The sequence below is a fragment of the Buteo buteo genome, chromosome 20, assembly GCF_964188355.1.
Source record: "Buteo buteo chromosome 20, bButBut1.hap1.1, whole genome shotgun sequence".
Classification (NCBI taxonomy): Eukaryota; Metazoa; Chordata; class Aves; order Accipitriformes; family Accipitridae; genus Buteo; species Buteo buteo.
The window spans coordinates 5,718,601-5,739,877 of NC_134190.1; the positions used below are offsets into that span (position 1 = coordinate 5,718,601).

Here is a 21,277-nt window from a genome sequence, read left to right on the forward strand (position 1 = left end):
AGTAGGAAAACCATATGGGCATATTCCTGTAGCTACATGTGTACAGTAATTATGGCATAGGTAAGCAATAACACATGCCCAAGGCATCATACTTGGTGAGGCATGAGGCTTACGTGCATATCTGCGATTATGACTTCAGACTTCAAAGTACCTTATTGCTCAGACAAAATTGGTAGCCTACTTCCCTGTAAAACGCACATGAGGATCTATTGCTATAAAACACATATAGGTGCTGATATAACACAAGTTTTAAAGCGTGGGTACAAGAACTGTGAAAGAGGGAAGGAGGATCTTGCTTAAAATATTTTCCTATATTGTTTTAAAGAAAGGGCACTTGAAAGTAGCAGGCAAAAGTTAAGCAGCACCTAAATTCTAAAACTGCCGGAGTTTCATACCAATGCCCAAAGTCTGGTTACTTGGCAGGCACCACTTGAAGCTCGTGTTCCCTTCTGAGAAACAGGGTCCTTTCTAATACATCATCCACCTGATTGCTTTCAGACCTCTAATCAATCGAGAAATCCCATCACAATCATGTGATCAGTGGCTGTGGGCTGACATTCATGCATGGCAATTTGCGACGAAAATCAATAATAAGTGTTTCCCCTTTTACATGCCTTTTTCAAAATAGGACCACATTTTACAAAAGTACACTTTCCTGCAGATTGGTTTCTAAATGAATAGCACCAACTTCAAAGCAAATGTTTCTGTGAGGGCTGTTATAACATTCGAGTTCTTACATGATCTTCAAGGCTGCAGTGTGACCTAGGAGGCAGCCATAATGAGACACAGACAGTGAATAAAGCACTGATTTAATTATGTTGTTTGATATATGATGACCTCATCCACTGGTGTTTATACTAATGTAGTGCTTGAAATGCTTTATCGACATGTGGGAAGGCACAGCCTCCAGCCTGAAGAGCTTACAGTCTCAAAGACAGAAACCAGATGAAGGGTGTTCTCTTCCTGTAGCCTATTGTAGGTTTTGAAGCTTTGCTCGTTTCCATCAGGTCTTAAATATTCACTGAATGCTGGAGAAAGCGTTGCTGAGTGAGTACTCTAAGCTTGCTGGACAAAATATCTACCGCGTGGTTACCTTCGATTACAGAAGAGGATTTCCAATACGGCATGTCTGTGTTCCTACATAAAATCAACGACAGGAAGATGCAAACGCTGGTGGAGTGGAGGGAAGCTATAGCTTTTTAAAACATTTCCACCAAATTCCTTCAGTTTTGGAGATACCTCGTGCACCAGCATGAGCTTTGACCCACTGTTGTCTGCTGCTACAGGAAAAAGAGTGGGGGACAGAGTCGGTACAACCTGCTGGTTCCTCCACTAAAGACCTCCATCAAGGAGACTGTACTGTAACCATCTCCCCCCAGAAAATTAACAGTCAAGGCTCAGAGTTTGGTTAAATACGCATGGATAACTTATTTTGCACTCCTGATTAAGATTCCTGAAAAACATGCAGTAAAGTAACTCTTTATGATGTTAACGCCATGAAAAACTCCAAGAGGAAATGAGTAGTTCTGTATTCCGTGCACCATCTGCCAACCATACAGTAAATAAGGCCATACAAGAAATGGTGAGAAACAAAACATCAACAACCTACCCACTCATTAAGCATTAGCCATGCTGTGCGCTGAACAATATGCAGGCCTTGTGGAAAAAAAAAAAAAAATAGTACGCAATCCTCTAATTAAAGGCAATCAAAATGAGTATTTACCAAGAGGATGAACAAGTAGCTTTAATTGTAGAATTTTTCTAGCCTTCAATTGCTTGGTTTTGCAACCTTGAAGTTCAGCCCTGTACAGTAATCTAAAGGCCTAACTTAAGGCATTATTTATCTTATTTTACTTCTATACAGGAAACCCATAAAACATGCAGCTGACACTTTTAACCTTATTAGGTACACACACATGTACAAGACCATTGCTTTCACTGACGGTCATCACAGCAACCAGACAAAAAGATAGGTTAAAGAAGAGATACCCCAGCTCTATTTTGTTTTAAGGTAATTCTGGAATAGAAACAGGGCTTCAATACATCCTTTCTCTTATAGTGAGTTTCCTCAGCAACACTATATTTTAAAACCTCTTATTAAAAAAAAAAAAAAAAAAGAGAAAAAAAGAAAAAGAAAATCTAAGGAGTCCTGCTAGCAAGGTTAAAAGATCAAAAGGGTATAAATTAAATACAATATTAGTGGAGAAAATGTGCATATATATATATATACACACATATGTATTTGGAAACCTTTAAAATGGTACACAGAAGTTAACCAATGAGAAAGCATTGGCCCAGCAGAACTGAAAAATAGCTGAGAGAGACTAACAGTAATGTGTTTTCATTTTCTTTTCAAACTCTGGTACAAATTCAGCTAATATCACTTTGTATGATCTCATGCTGGGATAGGAGCCAAAAGTTTCACTTGAAATCTTTGCAGTTATCAGATCTGGAAAGCTTTTCAATCACTTAAGTTTGAGAAGCATTTTAAAAAAAAAAAAAAAAAAGGACCAGAGATAAAAGGCCAGGGGCTTGAAACATTTATCACTTCATCATAGTCTTCCATTTGATGCTAGGTCAGCATCTTTACAGATACAATGGAACGCTTGCTCTACCTATATTTTGAGAGATTTTGAAAAAAAATAAAAATTAATGAATGTACAGGGTTAGAACCAGGCACAGAGCAACAAGGCCAGGCAATCCATATGGAATACAAGCTTCTTAGCTAGCACATCCAGGAATGGAAACGCCCCTAGGCATAAAGTGAGGTTTCCAATCCTTGCTTCTAGCAGCGGAAAGCTGCAGACGGCCACGTCGCTTTGGTGTCGGCCTCGCAAGCACCAGCCCTGCCGTACAGCGGGGACGGCGACCGGGTAGCACAAAGAGGTTAAGTGCGATGGTCCTGAAAGGTCGGGATCTCTACAGCTGGACAAGCCCTACCCATGGCACTGGGGATCCCATGCTACTGCCCATACTCCAGCTTAGTCATCAGCACCTCCCTTTTACCACTGCCAGGTGCCTGGGAAAGCAGGACGAGTTCACAAAGCCCTCAGACTGACCCAGACCAAGGTTGAAAGACGACGATGACAAGACGTCCAGGAAAATTTAATGCCCCGCTGGAAGCAAATGTTATCAATGTATTTAAGCAATTGTTAAAATCGGAGACATCCAGCTCCATATGATACCACGTAGGGACTGCAGGAGGACAGATCAGGCTAACAAGTACTTTTCTGGCATGTATTTGGCACCTCCAGTCTCCTCGTGATAAAACCAATATACCCCAAACACTTAGCAAGCGCAGCTGCAGCCAAAGGAAAAGCGGGCACAAGGTAAAACCGAATACAGCCACAAGCAGAGTGGTCCATACCTTGCCAAGCTGATCGCTGTTTTGAGAGACTATGCCAGTTTATGAGCTATTAGGGCAGCTTCAGACCTGCTCTGGTTTCAGGCAGGAGCCACATCTCACCAAGTGACAGCCCACCTACTCACTACAGGACAAGTGCTACTCGTGTAAAGCCCGAATCTTTAAAACATTCGCAACCATTTAACCTTACCCTCAGCAGTGAATATGCAGGCCAGCCTACAACTAGACTTCCTTATGACAAACTTCAAAATAAAGTTTTAAAACTATTTTTTCTAAGCAAGCCAGTATACGAAAGACAGGAAAAAAACAGAGCACATTTTTAGAAAGCACCACAAGACATTCAGGTGTGGGTTTGTAGGCTCATGGTTACTCCATTGTGTGACCACAGGCAGCCCCCTCTTTGAAGAATAGAAAAATCAGAAAGTACTATCAAAATGTTTCTATTGCTTTCCCACACTCACATTAAAGCATTCTTTGTGCATGCAAGTAAATCTAGGGAGCTTTTTCATTTCCTTGCTGAGGAAACTTGATTTTTCCTCCCTCCAATAAGAGCTGCCATTCACATTATACTGGTGAACAAAAATGAGAAACCTGGAAATTGAATCTTACCACTGTGTCTTTCCTGATGCAGATCCCTGCTCTCCCATTACCTTCCAAAACTCCCCCTCAAAACACTTGTTTTCTCATTATTGCCTGCACATTTCTCACCCCTTTGTTCTTTCCTCTTATTCAGAAAGTTCTTATTTCTGGTTTCCCGACTTTGTCTTCACCTTTTCTCTCTCACCAACTGCAGGGGAGACTCTTTCATACTCGCTCTCAAGTACAGCCCACCAAGAAACATCTCTGGAGGAAAAAAAATGCTTGGTGTACACAGTTCAACAGAAATATTCCCACCCACTTCACTCTCCACTGCATCCTTTCATCCCGCTCTTTGTTCTGGAGAAGCCACACAAGTTACTGCTCCCATTTGTTTCCCCTCCTTCACCCACGGAGCTCCAGATGCTCTGACACCCCACTGACGCCCGCTTTGCTCTGCTGCCCACCCTTCTCCACCTCCAAGTGCCGGGACACCCTCGTACCTCGCTGCAGCTTGCTCCACCTCACCGCCTACCTCCCCTTCCTCGACACCTTCAACGCAATAACGGCATCGTCTTTTCTTCCCACACCGCCGGAGACACTTCCCTTGGGCTGCAGGGTTGTAGGCAGCATGGCATCGTCTCAGTTCTGGCCCTCTGAAGCTGAGAGAGTCCTGTCCAAATCCACTTTTTTTCTTTTTTTTGGCATTGCCTGCCCCCATGTGCATAAGGGGAAGACTCAGGAGGTAATCCCAAGCTACCCTAGATGGTGCAGCCTCCGTTTTCAGCCCTGCACATGGCTTAAATAGACAAAAAGACTCTAAGCTAGAAGAAGGTTTAAATTAATACAAAGATACTACTGCTACTCTGCCAGTGTTAGAGCTCATTTTTACTAGTTCTTAACTATTTCTCTTTGTGTCACAGCTTGGTGCAAGAGCTGTCTGGTCAGCAATACCTGCCGTCGAAAGCTCGTCCTGTTGTGCACTGCTCAGCGTTGGTAACTACACGGGACCTGTAGAGATGCAGAAGTGAGAAGCCCCTGCCAAAAGCCAGGACTCCAACACTTTGTGCTCTTCCAACAGGAATTGGATCTGCTTACTTTGAACAGATCGGACTAACAAGCATAAATCTTATTCACTGGTCAGTACCCGAAGGTGGTACATGCTAAGTACTCCCCAAGTTGGAAGAAATAAGAACGTCAAGATTTAATTTCCACAAAAAGATCCTGTGCCCTTTTCTAATGATGGCCCCATGTATCTAGAACACCTGAAGCGAACTCCCAGTTACCTCCCTACTGGGTTTGGCCCCTGGTTTCTCTCCTCCCCTCGGAGGGCAGGGAAGCAGCGAGGGAAGGAGGCAGGGAGATACCCAAGGTGGGTTTGCAGCCGCTGGAACCAACTCACACATCACCTCCGCTCCAACAGACTTCGCATCAGCCCAGGCGCAGTATGGGCATACTGGTCTGATGCCGACCCGTTTCATTAACGAATACCTGCAGGGGTCTAATACAGCTCCACCGTGAGCTCCCCGCCAGTGGCAGCCTTACTCAGAACTGTTTCAAGAAAGGCTAAAGTCATTTGGTTGGTTCAGATTTCTTTGACATTGGGCGAAAAGCTTCCAAATATAAAAAAAGTTCAACATCAGAGAGAGTTGGAAGGGTGGAAGGGGGGTGGGATGTATAGAAAACTCACACCGCTTTTTATGGAAACCCTCTTATTACTGAACAGGAACAGAAAACTTTGAAGGCTGATGTTTGTAATTAAGAGGTGTATCTGTAGTATCCGAAATGTCTTTCATTCTTACATACAGCCATCTGAATTGTATCTTCCTGTTTTGACTAAAGACCTTCTGAAATAAGGATTGAGTTAATTACAAATTATCCCATAATTCACTTACCTGTCTTTCCTGGAGCAGGAAGGAGAGGAGTTCAGAATCCTCCATGTAAATCCTTCAATCCCATTCACACTCCTATTTCAGAAGTGTAAATCCTCACTCTGCTCTGTGACTCAAGCCTGAAAAAGAAAAGAAAACAGGATGGGAACACTTAGTAACTTTATGTAATGCACCAATAAAAAATAAAGCTATAATAATAGGTGCTTTAAAACAATTAGTTCATACTATATTATGTCTTGCAGACACTCAAGTCAAAGACACTGCTCTAATTCAAGGTCAAATGACTAAGGCGACAGAAAACACAATGCTTTTGTACAACTACATAGTCCCATATTTGAGGATTTTTCCTGTTCAGTTACAATAAATCCCAGTTAGGCACCACAAGCTTTTCAGTTACTGGAAGAAGTAAAAAATTTCTGTCAGAATGCTTCCTTACTAAAAACTTTCTTGAGCAGAAACACAACCTGGAACAAGCTCTTAAAACACAGCCTTGAGAAATAAAATCCATTGAACGTTCATGCTACAAAAAGGAAGCCAAAGTGTGTCAACAGAAGACAAACCCACCATCAGGACCGTATCTTCTTGTTCTCTGCAGCCTTTGCAGTCCTGAGCTTTCAGTGGCTATTTTGTTTATTTATTTTACCAAATCAGCTCCAAACGCAGGACAAAGGTGATGGGCAGCGGCAGTGTGTGATGTCCCTGTAAACCTGTGGGACCCTGCGGGCAGCCTTCCAGCATGGCCCTCACATCGTGCCTTCTGCCACTACCCAAGGCACACACAATAATTCCTGCCCCTCTCGGAAACACAGGCTACGGCGCAATGGCAGCTGCAGTAAGACCAAGACTTAAGCCTTACTAAGTAAACAGCAATAAAAGATCCAATGCAAGAGTTAAGATGAAGTACAGAAAACTCCATATTTGCACTCACTCGTGCAAATATATTCTCATGAAAACGTTCTCATGCCATTTATTTCTTATTCCTACTTTCATACTTAATTTTCATATAGCATTATTATAAATACCAGTTTTCTCAGTTTTACTATGTGCATTTGTGTGTGCATATGCACGCACATGTGTGTAGCATTCGCTTCTATAACCTTGAAGGAAAATGAACATAAGCAGGCATTCCAGTCTGAAATCACAAAGTTTTTAAGTACCAATCTGTAACACTGAACCAGGCAGCATGAACTAAAGACACTGAGGCCTGGCAGAGTTGTGGCATCCAGAGATTCAACCCTGTGAACAGCTTTAGAGAGTCTTCCAATGCTCAGAAAGTCAAATAAAAGTTCACTTCTGCAAAACATTCTGAAAATCCTGAGGAAGATAAAAGAAAGGACATTTTGTCAGCAATAAACTTTTGTAATATCTAAGAACGTTAAGTGCACCTTTGCTTTTTTTTAATAGTATGAATAAAACACATTGGGGTTGATCAAAGTCAGGAAAAGTTCAGGTCTTACCCACCTAGCTAGTACGATCCTTGTCCAAATTAAAAGATTAAGAGTTAAAATAAAGGAAATTACAAGCCTTCATGTAAAAAAAATAAAAGGGAAGGGGGGCTTACGGACACATGATAAACACTCAGTTTTGGATTAAGGCTTCACAGCCACAGCTCCTGCGGAGAGGTTCTGTAGCACATACTAAGAAACACTCTCAAAAGCAGATTCTGATATATGACAGCGGTCAAAATGCTGTAAAATCCCATGCTACACACCACACACATTGCTGTAAGGGTTACAGCTGATGTCACTGGCTTGACAATCCAGCAGTTTGCGGTTTATGCAAATAGCCGGTTCAGGAACTTGCAATCAGTTTTTGTATAATCATGATGTATCTACAGTGTAACGTTCTCCGCACGTGCTGGAAACGTGTCCAGAATAACTGCGCAGGGCTTGGAGAGCTTTGCCTTCACAGACTTCTGGTGGTTCAGTTTACACCTGGAGCAGATACGGCATCTACGAACACAAATCTCTTCCTATTACAAACTTATCTGATTGCATGTGACTAAACATAAAATGCTGCATTCAATTACCTTGCTGAGGAATGTACTACACATTAAACTAGGAATGGAGAAAAGATTAACGAACTTCATAATTGGAAAGTCTTACCTTCAAAACGTACAGCCTCATGTTGTCTAAGTTAAGCAACTAAAACTGCACAAAAGGAAAGATACCCATGGAAGCCTCTGGGGGGTGGAAATCACATGGGTTTGGAAACCTCTGGCAGCCACAGAAAAGGTGAAACCTAAATTTGATTGATTAATCAAACCTAGCATCCTAAAAATGTTGCTCAGATCCTTGACTTCAGTGACTGAATCACTTTTTTGTGGACCACAAGGATATCCTCTAGCTTCCCCGGCTCAAAGAGAAGGGCTCATTATTAGAAGACTAACACACAAAGCAAGTATGGTCTGTAAATGTTTGTAATGACGCTTTCCCCGTACACTTTGTGCTGGCTGCAGAGAACATTTCAAAGCCCAGCTGTCACCAACATCTATGATAACATCTTCAAACACGTAGACACACACACCTTAAAATCTGCCAGCAGCTGGTGTGAACAAGGAAAGCCAGAAGTCTGAGATAGCTCTGGAAGAATCGCTTGACATGTATGCTTTGCTGCTCAAGAGTTAAAAATAAAAATGGATGGGCACCAAAAGAGAGACGAGTTATTTAATGGGCAGACCTCAAGGTTCCTTCTCAAGCTTGGACCCACTGAAACCAAAGGGTACCTGGATTTATTGAGTTGGCTCTAAATTCGAACAGCAAACTACAGGCCACGGTATTTGCCCCATTTTCATGCAAGCAAGACCGCACACACAAATCAACCGTGTTACATTTCCTTACATACTTTTACAAGCCAGGGTGAACATAGATAATTGCAATGTATCTTCCATTTATCTAAGAAATTTGCGCTGAAAGTCTGCCTGGTTTCAGGTGTCTAATTCTGAATGACCTGATTTAAGGTTTATCATAATCTCTGCAAATAGGAAAAGAAAATTCTGTTATTTTTAACACATTCAAAACAATACCATCTTTATTTAAGATTCAGGACAGTCAGATAGAATACGTCACTTTATTATTTTTTTTATGCAACCACATGCTTATATTTCATGAAGGAGCCAACTGAATAATTAAACCAAGATACATGGCTGAGATACTGAAGAGTAAATCCCCTTCTCTGCATAAGCTCTACTATCCAGGCAACCAACAGTAAGTACCTTTTAATACTTTTATCTATAAGGGGGAAAAAAATTAGAATAGTCACAGAAGCTCAATCCTTCTTTTCAAAAGCCTGCCAAAGTCATCTGAAACACATTTGTCAAACATGCATAGCGAAGAAAAATGCAGGACCTTCCTAGTATTTGGGAGAACATGAGGGAAGAGAGGAGGAGAGAAACCGATCAAATAAAACACAACAGAGTAAATCACATCACTTAAATGCATAGATCTTCCTCCATGGGCTCTTCTTACAAAATGTTCATCCAAGACGGTGTGTACACACACACGGGTGTGCACCTCTGAGGAGGTGGGATCCAGCCCCGCCGAAACAGGCTTGGCTACCAAACACACCGCTAGCCGGGCAGGATGGTGAAATTCCCCTTTTCCCCTGCTTTTAATGCAAGCAAACCAAAGAAAATAAGGATCCTGCCCACCCTGGGCCCACAGCTGAAGGCAGAAAGCAGTCGACAGGCAGCACGCAGGTTGGCTTCACGTGAGCGAGATGGGAGCCCCTGCACTGGGGCACCCCCATCCTGACCCCCCTCCCATGGCACCACGTTGGGCGTGCAGAGCTGCAGGGTGCTGGTGTGTAAGGGTGGGTCAGGGCCAGGTTCTCTAGGATGCACAAAATCAGTTCAAATGCCCAAAAGAAGCAGCTTCAGATACAGAAAGTCAGTAAATACCAATTGTTTTTATAACACAGCACTCTTGCAGAAGCACCCATGTGCAATACGTGCACACCAAGGTAAATAATATAAGTTGAAGATCACCTGTTTGTGAGGTTTTCCTGGAAATGCAAATGTACTTGTAGAAATCAGTCTTGATGTCTTTCCCTCCTCCAGAAAGTGTTATGCCTGTCCCCACAACCGGAAGGTTTCCTGAAAGATTACTTTCACAACCATCACTACAACTAACAATCTTTGGACTGTTATTTTAACAAGTAAAATCGTATCGCTTTGTCAACACAATGCTGATATGACCTAGAGTTTGGCTCTATTGCTTCCAAGGATATTATCAAAGAAATGGCAAATTGAGCCTCAGGACCTTAGAAGAGTAATTCATATTTGCTTATACCTATTTCAATCCTATCCGATGCAGCCACAGCTTGTTTGGGGGGCACAGGGAGGGAGGTTTCCAGACTTGCTTTCCTCATAAAGGCCATATGTGATGTGAGCCACGGGCACCTCAGGAGAGAAGATGGTCTGAATCTCCCCTCTCACCTCGCAATCAAGAAACACAATAGGGGAAGAGGCAAGCCGTACCGATCTGGGTCACATCAATCCAAAGCCCGTATACACTATGACAGTCACCCCCACTGCCCTATTTCATGCTATGACCCCTATCACTCCCCACCGGGGAGGAAGAGGAGGAGGAACAGCAGCAGCAGGAATCCCTTCATCCCCTATGACAAAGTAGCATCAAGATTACCTCCTTGTGCCACCTCCCATAGGAGCAAAGAGAAGATGCCCGTTATTTATGCCCTTAGCTCAGAGCTTAACATCACATTAGGGTTCAGGATGAACGAGAAAGCCTAAGGGCCCACAAGGAGTGGGGCTGGATAGGGGCTGTCCCCGGCAAGATGCCGAGAAAGCAGGGCTGCAAGAAAATCATCTGGGCCACGGTTGGGGCATCTGGTCTAGGGCTCAGTGCAAAGTTCAGGTTAGAGGTAGGGTTTGGGGTGAGAGAAAGGTAAAGCACAGGGGCACATCTAGAGTGGGGGCTCACCTCTGCCTCAGCAAGAGAGTCAGGGCTGCAGGACTTCATCTCCCACCGAACCCATCTCCTGCGTGCAGGCAAGATGAAAGCTGTAATTTGCCCCTCACCGCTGTCACCGTAGGTTGCAAATACCTTCAGGCAGACATCCTAAACTTCATTACACCTGACTAGCCTCGGGTTTTTAGCACAGCATCCCAAAACATTACCCCCTCCTACGCCCCACACCCATTTTCAAAGGGGGAAAAAGAAAAAAATATATGTATTCCAATGACACTTCATAACTTTCAGAAGCACATTCCTACATGCATGCTGTACCCTAACCTAGCCCACAGCACACGGGCCACAGCTGCTAAAGGAGCTGAGGCAGGTACGCTGCTTGCAAACACCTTTATGTGAAACCCAGCCCTGAGATGATCCCACCCAGGGGGTCCCCCCCCACCCCACTCAGGGACCCCCAGACCTCCTGGCCAGCACTGCTGCACTCCCACTTATTCAACTCCACGGCTGCACAGAAAGTTTTGCTTCTCCTGGGCTTCTCCACGGGAAGCTTAAGGTTGAAAGAAAGGTATGTGTGCCCAGTAGGTTGAAGAAATCTCAGCAGTTCACTATTTTTAAGTTGACCTGTTATGCAGATATAAGTAAGTCCATAACTTGGGGTATCTGCCACTTAATTGCTGGTCACAGCCCTGAACTGCCCATCCGACCTCTTAAGACGCAAAAACTGCATTAATTAACTTTGCATCAGAATCAACTCAAAATGGAAAAAGGCGATCTATTTTCTTTTTGCTCGTTTTCTTCTTGATATGAAAAACTCCTTTCTTTTTAATACAACCACAATACACATGAAAACACACACACTCCCTCAAAATTAACTCTAAAGGTAGTCGTTAACTGCGAAGCAAGCCTGCCAACTGAAATTTCATCTAAATTACAAAAAGACTGAAAAATATTTTAAATATATCTTCTCATTAAAGTTTACCAAGTGCAGGTCACTAAATCCAATGGAATAGAAATCTGGGAGTAAAACTTGGAAGTTTATTCCTTCAAAATTAAAAACTAGCAACTCTGTGTCTGGGGAAGAGTTGCACAGCCTCCACAACTTGCCAGCTAAAGTTCTGTGGTGGTTTTTGTTCTGTTTTTAAATACTTTATAAGATATGCTAGGTATAATCTGAATAGTGATTATCAATGAACAAGGCACATGATAAAGGAAATGTTATTTTATCTTTGCTGATGATAGCACAACCCATCCAAGCATGTCCACACTCTTAAATCCTTCCACTGATCACCAAGTATAAAAATGGCCTCAAAACTGACATTACTTGAATTCTCCTTTATTCTATCAGGTTGTAGCTGAACCATGACTCTGAGCACAGGCTAGCAGAACATCTTGCTCCAAGGTGCTCAGAGAAGGAGCCTTGTTTATAATACGCATAATTTAGTCTTTTACATTAATTTTTAACACTGAAAGAAAACCAAAGAAAAAATTATTAAAATAATCTATTATACTTTTGCAGTTTTCATTCTTAAAAAAAAAAATATTAATTATGTGCACCAAGAAATATAATGACCATAGGAACAAAGCTACAGCCCATCAGCTTCCATGTTTCCAGACATTATCAGTGCTTTCAAGTGGTCAGATTTCAATAAGGAAATAGCTTCCTATGCTTCCACCGCTTCCTTTTAGCTATGTACTTTCCTTATAGGTGCAATTAACTCTGACAACACACGAGTCCATATATTTAATGCAAGACAGAACTGCAAGCTACATTTTTTTTACACATAGCCCTCAAAGAAAGAATTAGCAACTACTCAGAAATAAGCTAAAATGATGAGCTTAATCACATTCATTTGAGGAAGAAGAATAAATCTGGCTATTCTTCAACTATCATTCTTTTAAATTATAAAGAATAAAAATCATTAAGATGTCTTGAACTCAGAAAGACACCATTAGCTTCAGAAAAGCATGAGTTTTACGCATAAGCTTTTATCATAGCCAACCTATTACATGGGGTAGAATTTGACAACATGCAAGTAGGAATATGTTCCACATTTTGACACTTTTAAGGAAATTGCCCTGCATTACTCCAACCTTCTTATCCAATGTTGATTTAGTAGATCATTTATTTATAATATTTGATATAAAATATTCAGTAAAATCTCAGGATACTAAGACTCCAGCCTTGCCCACTGTAGACTTAAAATCTAAGTAAATTTCATTTTCTTCTCATTGAAAATCATGACAATTGAAACAAATTCTCTACAATGCCTCTTGCATTACTTGATATATCAAATTCTACTTAACCTATGCCATCCTGAATCTCACCTTCTGCTATAAGTTGCACAGCTAGAGCAGTTGCCAGAGGTAAAAGCTCGCAGCTCTTCACCACCAAGAGCCTTGTAAATTCTGAGACTGGACCAGCCACTACATTATTAAAAAAAAATGGACACTATTTGGATCTGCATTACTTCTCAGCACAGTAGTAGTTAAAATAAAATACCAAATATTAAATACCAAACATTTCTGTCTCAGAATCCAGCACCACACAGATGAACTGGGCAGTTTACACTCCTCTGACCCATAGCAAAAGAAATCAAGACTTGCATTCAGATCATGCTTGGAAATTTTCTCTGGTATTATTATAACAATATATTTCTATTTAACTCCTTTGCCAACTCTGACTGGTATTTTCTGACAAGAACCTCGTTCATCAAAAAAAAAAAAATAGAATCCTTGTCAGCTGAACAAAAATGTTTCATGAAAACATAACGGATCCAAATTGCTGGTGAGGAAACACAGACCCTAATGGTCTGGTTCCCACCAGCTTCCCTGGCAAGCCGAGGAGGGACCTCACCTCCCTGGCTTGGAAAACCTGCATCAGCTCTTGGGTCTGCAGCAGGCAGCTCCCCAAACCAGTCCGGGGAGAACACAACCGGGGGCTTTTAGAGACAGACACCCCCAGTCTGCCAGACGCAAGGTGCTGCAGACGTGAATTTTGCTCTGAAGCAAGAAGGTCCTGGGGAGACTGGTCCTAAATTCTCCCTAAACCTTTCCTTGCAAACCCCACCACGCCACTAGATATACGTATCTGTGGTTTGGGAGCGCGAGTCCGCTTAGACGCCCCACGCCGTGGTCCCGACGCTGCACGGGGGCCAGACCGCAGCACGCTGGCCTCGCCGAAAGGCCAAGGGAGCAGATGAGCATCACTGCTCCTGGGCACCAGGAGAGATGGAGATCCGCAAGAGATGTCCTCCTCAGAAGTCAGCGCAGGCGGAGCTTAACATATACGACAGCAGGCAAAGCTACTCCAACCACCAAGGCAGGAATAGCTAGTTCTGAGGTTTTTGCTTATCGGTCGGTTATTTAGAGGGTGAAGGGAGAAGAGAGATACAAGGAAGGGGAAAGAAAGGGTTTTTTTAATGGGCCCAGTGTTAGCTCCTCCAGAGTTCACACTTCAAAAAGAAAAGAAAAAAAAAAAAGCATCATGGTACTTTGCCAAGATGACCAATATTTCTGAAGGAGTTGCTTTTGAAATCATTTTAATGAAACGAGCTTAAAAGCATGTGTGTATTCAGAATCAAAGCTGGCTCTTGATATTAAAACCTTATCTCCCTTCCCCCCTTCCTGACCCGCCATTAAATACAATTAACTCCCATTTTCCTTCCAATGCTTTATGCTTTCTTGGCAAAGACCGGGCTGCAAAGCCTATCAGAAAGCAGAGAATGGAGGAAGGAAGGATGAAACACAGCAGGAGAGTTGTGCACAAAGCTGATGATTTGAACACAATTTAGCTTACAGTTAACTCACAGCAGGACTTTCGTAATGTCCTTTATCACCTATGAAGCCATTTCCTCATTACTTATTATCATTAACCATAACAAGACAGGGAAAGATGTTTCTGCACAAAATGGAAAACCATTAGCATAGAATCACAAATCAGCAAAAGTTCAATACATTTTAGAAAAGAAACCGATTCTTGCTTCTGTTCACTAGAGAAAAGAAATAACATTACATCCCACTGATGGTGATCTGTAGCAACAACCCCTGACGTCCTGTGCCAAACTTTCACTGGACCCAACAGAGCTTCTCTCAGAGGGAAACCAAAGAATCCCATCCAGCCTGCATCCTCCAGTTCTTGCTCTTGTCTCACACAGCACACATTTATACTATGTCTGCTCTGTTACATTTACATATGGGGAAATCACCTACAAAGAATAAAAGAAATCAGTGTAATACACATTTCAACTTTGGTCTTTCCTGGAATCCACTGCTTATTGCCATTTTTTTCAAGCCATGGACAGCAGAACAATTCTCAGAGTCGTAGGGATCTTCCATAGAGTTCATTTGTACTAATGCATGATGGAAAAATTGGTTTCACCATTACAGACAAGAAATCTGCCTCAGTAGATAAAGACAACTAACCCATGAAGTCAAGAGTCAAAAATATTTCAGATACAACCACAGGTCAACGTGATGTTTCCTCTATCTGATCTTGGACTCTGCTCATACATGGCAAAGGAAAAACAAGCTGATAACATTTGTGGTGTCTTACTACTGAAACCAAGTTTGTGTGCACCTGTGAGAAAGCAACAGGCAGATTGCAAACCATTACCCGTCTTTCGCAACTGAAGGTATTTTCTTCTGCAATGAACGGAAGTTTGAAAAGAACTACCTCTATGGAGAATGGTAGAGTCTCACCAAGTCAGAGGTATGTGGGAAAGATAATAGGCAAAAAAATCAGACTTTTGTATTTCTACAAAATAACATTTTGAGCTTCGGAGACAAATCCAAACTTCTGAATATTGATGCCAAAGCAAAGAGAATTTACCTACACGTAAGTAACAACCTCACTGCAAAACCTGGCCATTAAGCTTCATCCCTTCTTTTAATCCCCTCTACTATTCACTTCTTTCAACTGACTGTTTCTTCTCATTTGACCTGTTTAACCTCACTGTTTAAGCTTTCTACTCCCAGAGCACTTCTGCTGCTCTCTCAGCTCACAGACAGGCTTCCATTAGAGCTATTCTCAGCCTGGAGGAATGTTAATTGTTGTAGAAATTACACTGTAAAAACGAATGTCATAAAAAAGAGCTGAGCAACAGAAAATCAACCACTAGTCCAACACATTCAGCTCCATTTCCATCATTGAAAAAATACAAAAGAAAGCAAACCAGAAGCTTTGCTTTCACGTAGGAAAAAAGGAAGAATGTAACAGAACTGAAACAAAGTTGGACACAGCAAAAAAAACTTCTGTGAAGATGAAATGGCACAATGCAAGTACACGAGGAAACCACAAACAGAAGTCTTGGCACAGATTAAACTCCAAAAGACATAGATATGATTGTTTCAAAAAAATATAGCTCATCCTAACACAAGAGGTTTATTTTTCCTTATTGTGCTATTAGGCATTTGCCCCAGCTCCTTCTTATATGTACACACTATGGAAAGACCCATTAGTTAAAAAAAATTAATAAATAAATAAATAAACAAACAAACCAACACTTATGTCCAGACATGCCTCAAGAATTAAAACATGTCTCTATGTAAAACAAAATAAAAGAACACATTTTTATAGTATAGTTCTGGTAACTTCATTCAATGGACCTTCATGAACTTCAGTTGAAGACACACGTCAGTGGCCAAGAACGCTCTTCTAGTCATACATCCATCGCACGAGTCGCGAGGCCAGGCGGTACCGGGAACCAGTGACCGAGGAGCCGGAGACCAGGCGGCGATGCCAAGAGGACTGGTGGAGTCAGCAAACAAGACAGTGAGGCTCACCAAGGTTTCCACAGGAAAAAACAACAAGAAGTACTAAAGTGGTTTCTTCTGGGAGACCCGGTAGTTAGAGGCAAACCTTTTTTAAGCTCAGTGGAAAAGACACACGCATACGGCACCAGTAAATTACAGAAGCCATTACACCGACCTGCCACAGCTGCAAGGTTGTGGCCTCTTCGCTGGGCTGAATCCTCAGCTTCTGCCTCCACCTCCTCCCACCACAAAATCCTTTCACTAAACGCTAGACGAGCTCGTGGCCTCACCACAGTCCAACAAGAAGTAATTTGCTCTCCAGCTTCTCTCCAGCTACAAGTAGTACACCAGATTTTTAGATTGCCTTCAAGGCTGAGAAAAAAGGAGCTCCCACCCTAGATAAATAAATCTCCTGCTGCAATCCCCAAGTCAGAACAGATCCGGAGGGCCAGATCTGCAGCTCTGACCTGAGCTCAAGGCTCTCACAAAGACACTTGGCACATCAGCATCAGTGAAAAAGCAGAGGGTAAAAGAACACGCCACTAGCATGGCCTTTCCGATAACCTTATAATGAACGATGCCCCAGACAGAAATGAGCGTCTTGTCAGCGGAGGCACTATTTCCCAATTTCTTTCTCTCTTAGAGAAGGCTTTATTTTAATATTCTCTTTTAACTGCTTAATGGGAAACCAGTGTATCTGCTATACCTCAATTCTCTAAATTTTGTTTGGTTACAACAGCACCTCCCTGCGCGGGACACGCTGCACACCCTACTCAGGAGCTGACATGTTGGTATGTTGGTGGGTTTTGACAGCATTGAACTTTTTCCCTTTCGTTTTCTTCCTTTGAAGTCTTAAGAGAAATACATCTATCACTTTTTTTTACCATAAATATAGAAAAGCTCTACAGGTAATATGTTGACTCCCAGCTATGGGTTTTCTAGCAGACTTGATGCTCCATGGCCAGGAGATATTTCCTGCCCGAATCCAGGCAGGACTATCGGTGCTAACTCCACAGACCAATTCCTTCTTCATTGGCAATTTATCCTGATACTATTTTGCCTCCAGTGGATCAGCAACTATATAAACTCACCCCTCCCCCCAAAAAAAATTTTTACCCTGCTACTGTTTTATCAATCACAGAGCGAGACATTCCACGTGTATGTGTGTGCATGCGAGGGGGGATTGAATCCCCCCCTCCCACCCTTATGTCTTTTATTAGTGCTGCAAAAGCAGAGTATCGGCCAGGCTGTTTCTTTCATCACATCACATCGCTTGCAGACAATCAGTTGTACCCGATAACAAGCTGTCATAACTTCTCCTTTCAGAAGGGTACCGGTTTGTCTTGTCACTATCCCTTCCGAGACTGTCCAGCCTAACCTTGGATGGGGAAGGTAAAATAAATGGCATCTCTGTTTGGGTTTGCCTTCAAACAGAAGGCAAAGAGGGGAAATGGCTGGGATCCGATGTGCCGCGACATGAAAATATTAAGTGAAATATTTCAAACTTCTTCCCAGGTAACTTCATAAGAGACTATTTCAGACTTGAAAGCGCTGTCTTGATTAAGCTACCTCCACTGGAAAAAATAAAAAGTTACTTCAATCAAATCAAGTGACTGTGGAAACCTCTTTTAAATACCACTGCCTGCAATCTCACCAAGTCCCAGGCACAGTTCCCAAAGACTTCAATAAAACCTTTGTCTGGGATAAGGAGTGCCAGATTTGGCCCACTTTAATACATTAAGTCTGTGGTAGGTGAAAAACCGAAACACGGAGTGGTTGTGAAACTACCCTCATAGCCAAGGAGATAAGAGAAAACGGCACTCACCCTTCCCCGCAGTGGGAGCATACAGAGGGTGGATGGGAAAGTTAAAGAGGAGGAGGGAGCGGGATTTTTAGGCCAAAAAGTATTTAATAAGGATTGCGGTATGCTTGTTAGAGAAGTTGGCTGGAGTGGAAGGCTGAGAAAGCGTTCAAGGACGTGTGTATGTGTGTGTGCGTGTGTGTGTGAGAGTGTAAGGGCCAGGCCTGTGCAAGTTCACAAAGTTTAGTCAATTCTCCTGCCAACTCTTCCAGGCTTGAGGCAAATACAGATAACCTTGGCTTAACCCAACTCCAAGCAAACCTTCCCTTCCCACCCCCGCCCTCAATTACCAAGCTTCAATCCAAAGTGCCTAAAAATAAACTATGAAATCACTTCAGTTACAGGTCTAGTAATGCACTTTTCCATAAACTTCTCCATATCACTGCAATACTCCAAATCTCATTTGTTAAAGACCCAATTTGTTAAAAACAAATAAATGTACAGGAGGGGTGATATGGCTTAACTTCCAGCAGGTCTTTACGCTTGCATCACAGTTTTTCTACTCCCACAGTAAGCGAGGTACTCCTGCCTACGTTACTGCTACCTGCTGCTGCTTTTAAGATAACCAATGCTAAAATAGCTAGTTGGATTACTTTTCAAATAAGGTAGGTTTCTTGCACAGCAAAACTAAGGCTAATACACTTATTTCAGAATGTCAGGATCTTTTTTCTCTCCCTATCCCCCAGCTGTGAACATCCATCCTCATGGCAGTCTCTGACATCAAGACCACCCAGATTCATCTTTGTCTTTCAACCATCTGCCTCTGCTGTGCTGAGATAAAAATCTCAACAGAGACTTTATTATTATTTTATCCATAACTTGTCTAAACCTTCACCTGCAAAACACTGACTCACTCCGTCTTTAAGCACCTGAAGAATGTAAAGGAAGAGAAAATAACTCATGGGCATGCGAGCTAAACAGGCAACAGCATAAACTTGCAAGTCAAACAATAAAAAATCAGAGCAACAACAGAAGTTTTTAAAGCAGATGAAAATTCAAGTCCTAAAAATAGCAGCCAGAGGAAGCTTGGCTGATCTATTCCTTTTTATCATATTGCTAGCTTATCATCAGATGATAGCAATATTTACCTTTATTAATGCCTCATCAACCCCATATTAATAGCTTTGAATACTTGAAAACGTTAGTACCCCTCCATGGCCTGCGGCAAGGGGGGGGGGGGGGGGGATGGGACACACCAGAAAAAAAAAAAAAAACAAAAACCAAAAACCAACCAACCAAAAAAAACAAAAACCAACACAATTTTAAGCAAGAGTCTCCAAAGAAAACAAGATATTGGCAAATAGACAACTCTTCCACCTCAGGTCTTAGTAGGGAAGAAGGCTGGTGTAAACTACAACATTGCAAAACATTACAAGTCTTAGTAAAAAGCTGGTGGATCGCTAAAAGTCATCACTTAAAACTTATCAAATGAACTTTGATGCTACAGCATGCTCGCTTTTCCCTCGTGACTGCTGCATCAACCCCCATTGCCGAAGCTACCTCAATGACAAATTGAGACATCTCTCCTTTGGATATAATTCCACGGTCAGGGTCACAAAAGATTGTGTTAAGAAATAGGAAGCAAAAACCACTGGCTTTCATTTTGACAATTAGTATTCTATGTATGGAAGAGCCTTCTACCTGAGCATATTAGCAGATCACATCTTAACGCTTGCTGCCTTGCTCAGTGGAATACGTTAATGGTGGCAACGTGCAAAGGTTTTCTGCTGGAGAGGAAGCCAGCGGTGCTGTCCCGCTAAAAGACAGTGTCAGATGTTTGAAAAGATAGAGCAATCTCTTAAAAATATGTATTAAAAAAAACCAAACACAACACTTCAGATTACAGGAAAACCTTCACCCATCAGTTTGACACATCAATACGATAAGATTATCATACCAGACTGAGTGTGTTCCACCAGCACACTGGAAGTGGACACTTGAACAGTTCTCTTCCAGACCTCTAATGTCATTAAAATTTAGCACCAGACATAATTACCACATTTTGAACGTTCTAAGAGTCAAACGTAGTATCAAAAGGCTAGCGTAAGTACCTTGACCGCATTAAAGATTTCTATAGGGTTATTTCCAAAACTATTTTTGCTGAATTTTCATCAAATAGGAAATTTAGGCCTGCAACCCTCGCTCCCAATTTGAGTAAGAAGCAGCAGCAATGGCATGACCAGAGGGCAGCTGCTCCAAGCTGTGATCATCTCCATGCCCCAGCTTCAGGGGAAAGCAAAACAAACCATATTCAGTCAGGGTGAGGCAGGAATTCTCCCGCTTTGTTTTTAGCAATAGAAATGTAATTTGCTTTTTTGTCATTCAGATTATCACGAGGGGGTCATCAGTTAAAAATCCACTGTAAATCCATGGAACACAAAGCATCTATGGTAATATGGTAGTACAGTGAAGTCTACAGTTTACCCACTGCTACCCACACTTAATTTAACTTACAGTAAAACCTAAGTGCTTCATATCAACGCTGTTTCTGCAAGCAGATAACCAATACACATTCATTAATTTGTGGTACTTTAGGGAGGGGATGAGAGGAGGGGAAAGGAGAGGCAAGGCAGAGTCTTCCCTGTCCTGCTTTCTCAATCAACGCATTTCACCTCTGCTACTCAGCCTTCTGCAGAAAATGGATACGGTTGAAAGTGTCTGGAATAACAATATCTCCATATGTAAATGACAAATGCTGATTTCTTTCAATAGAACAGGGACACAATTCTATCATCATTTTCTCAAGGAAGTGAAGTCCTCGGCTGTATTGGGCAAAGCAAGGACAAGTATTTAGCATATTCCTGCTTGCGACACTGAATCCTTTGACATACACATACAACAGGATCTACTGCAACCCTGAATCCAAAGCAAACATTCAGGAAAAGGTGAATATTGGGTTTGT

The 21,277-nt window shown here is 42.1% G+C and overlaps 1 long non-coding RNA gene across 1 annotated transcript in view; it reads right to left on the reverse strand.

Moving 5' to 3' along the window:
• Positions 1-21,277, reverse strand: part of LOC142042374 (uncharacterized) — a 269,885-nt gene that overhangs the window by 129,238 nt on the left and 119,370 nt on the right. The window contains exon 4 of the long non-coding RNA XR_012653734.1: positions 5,836-5,951. This is a non-coding gene — a long non-coding RNA (uncharacterized LOC142042374). The remainder of the gene's footprint in view (positions 1-5,835; positions 5,952-21,277) is intronic.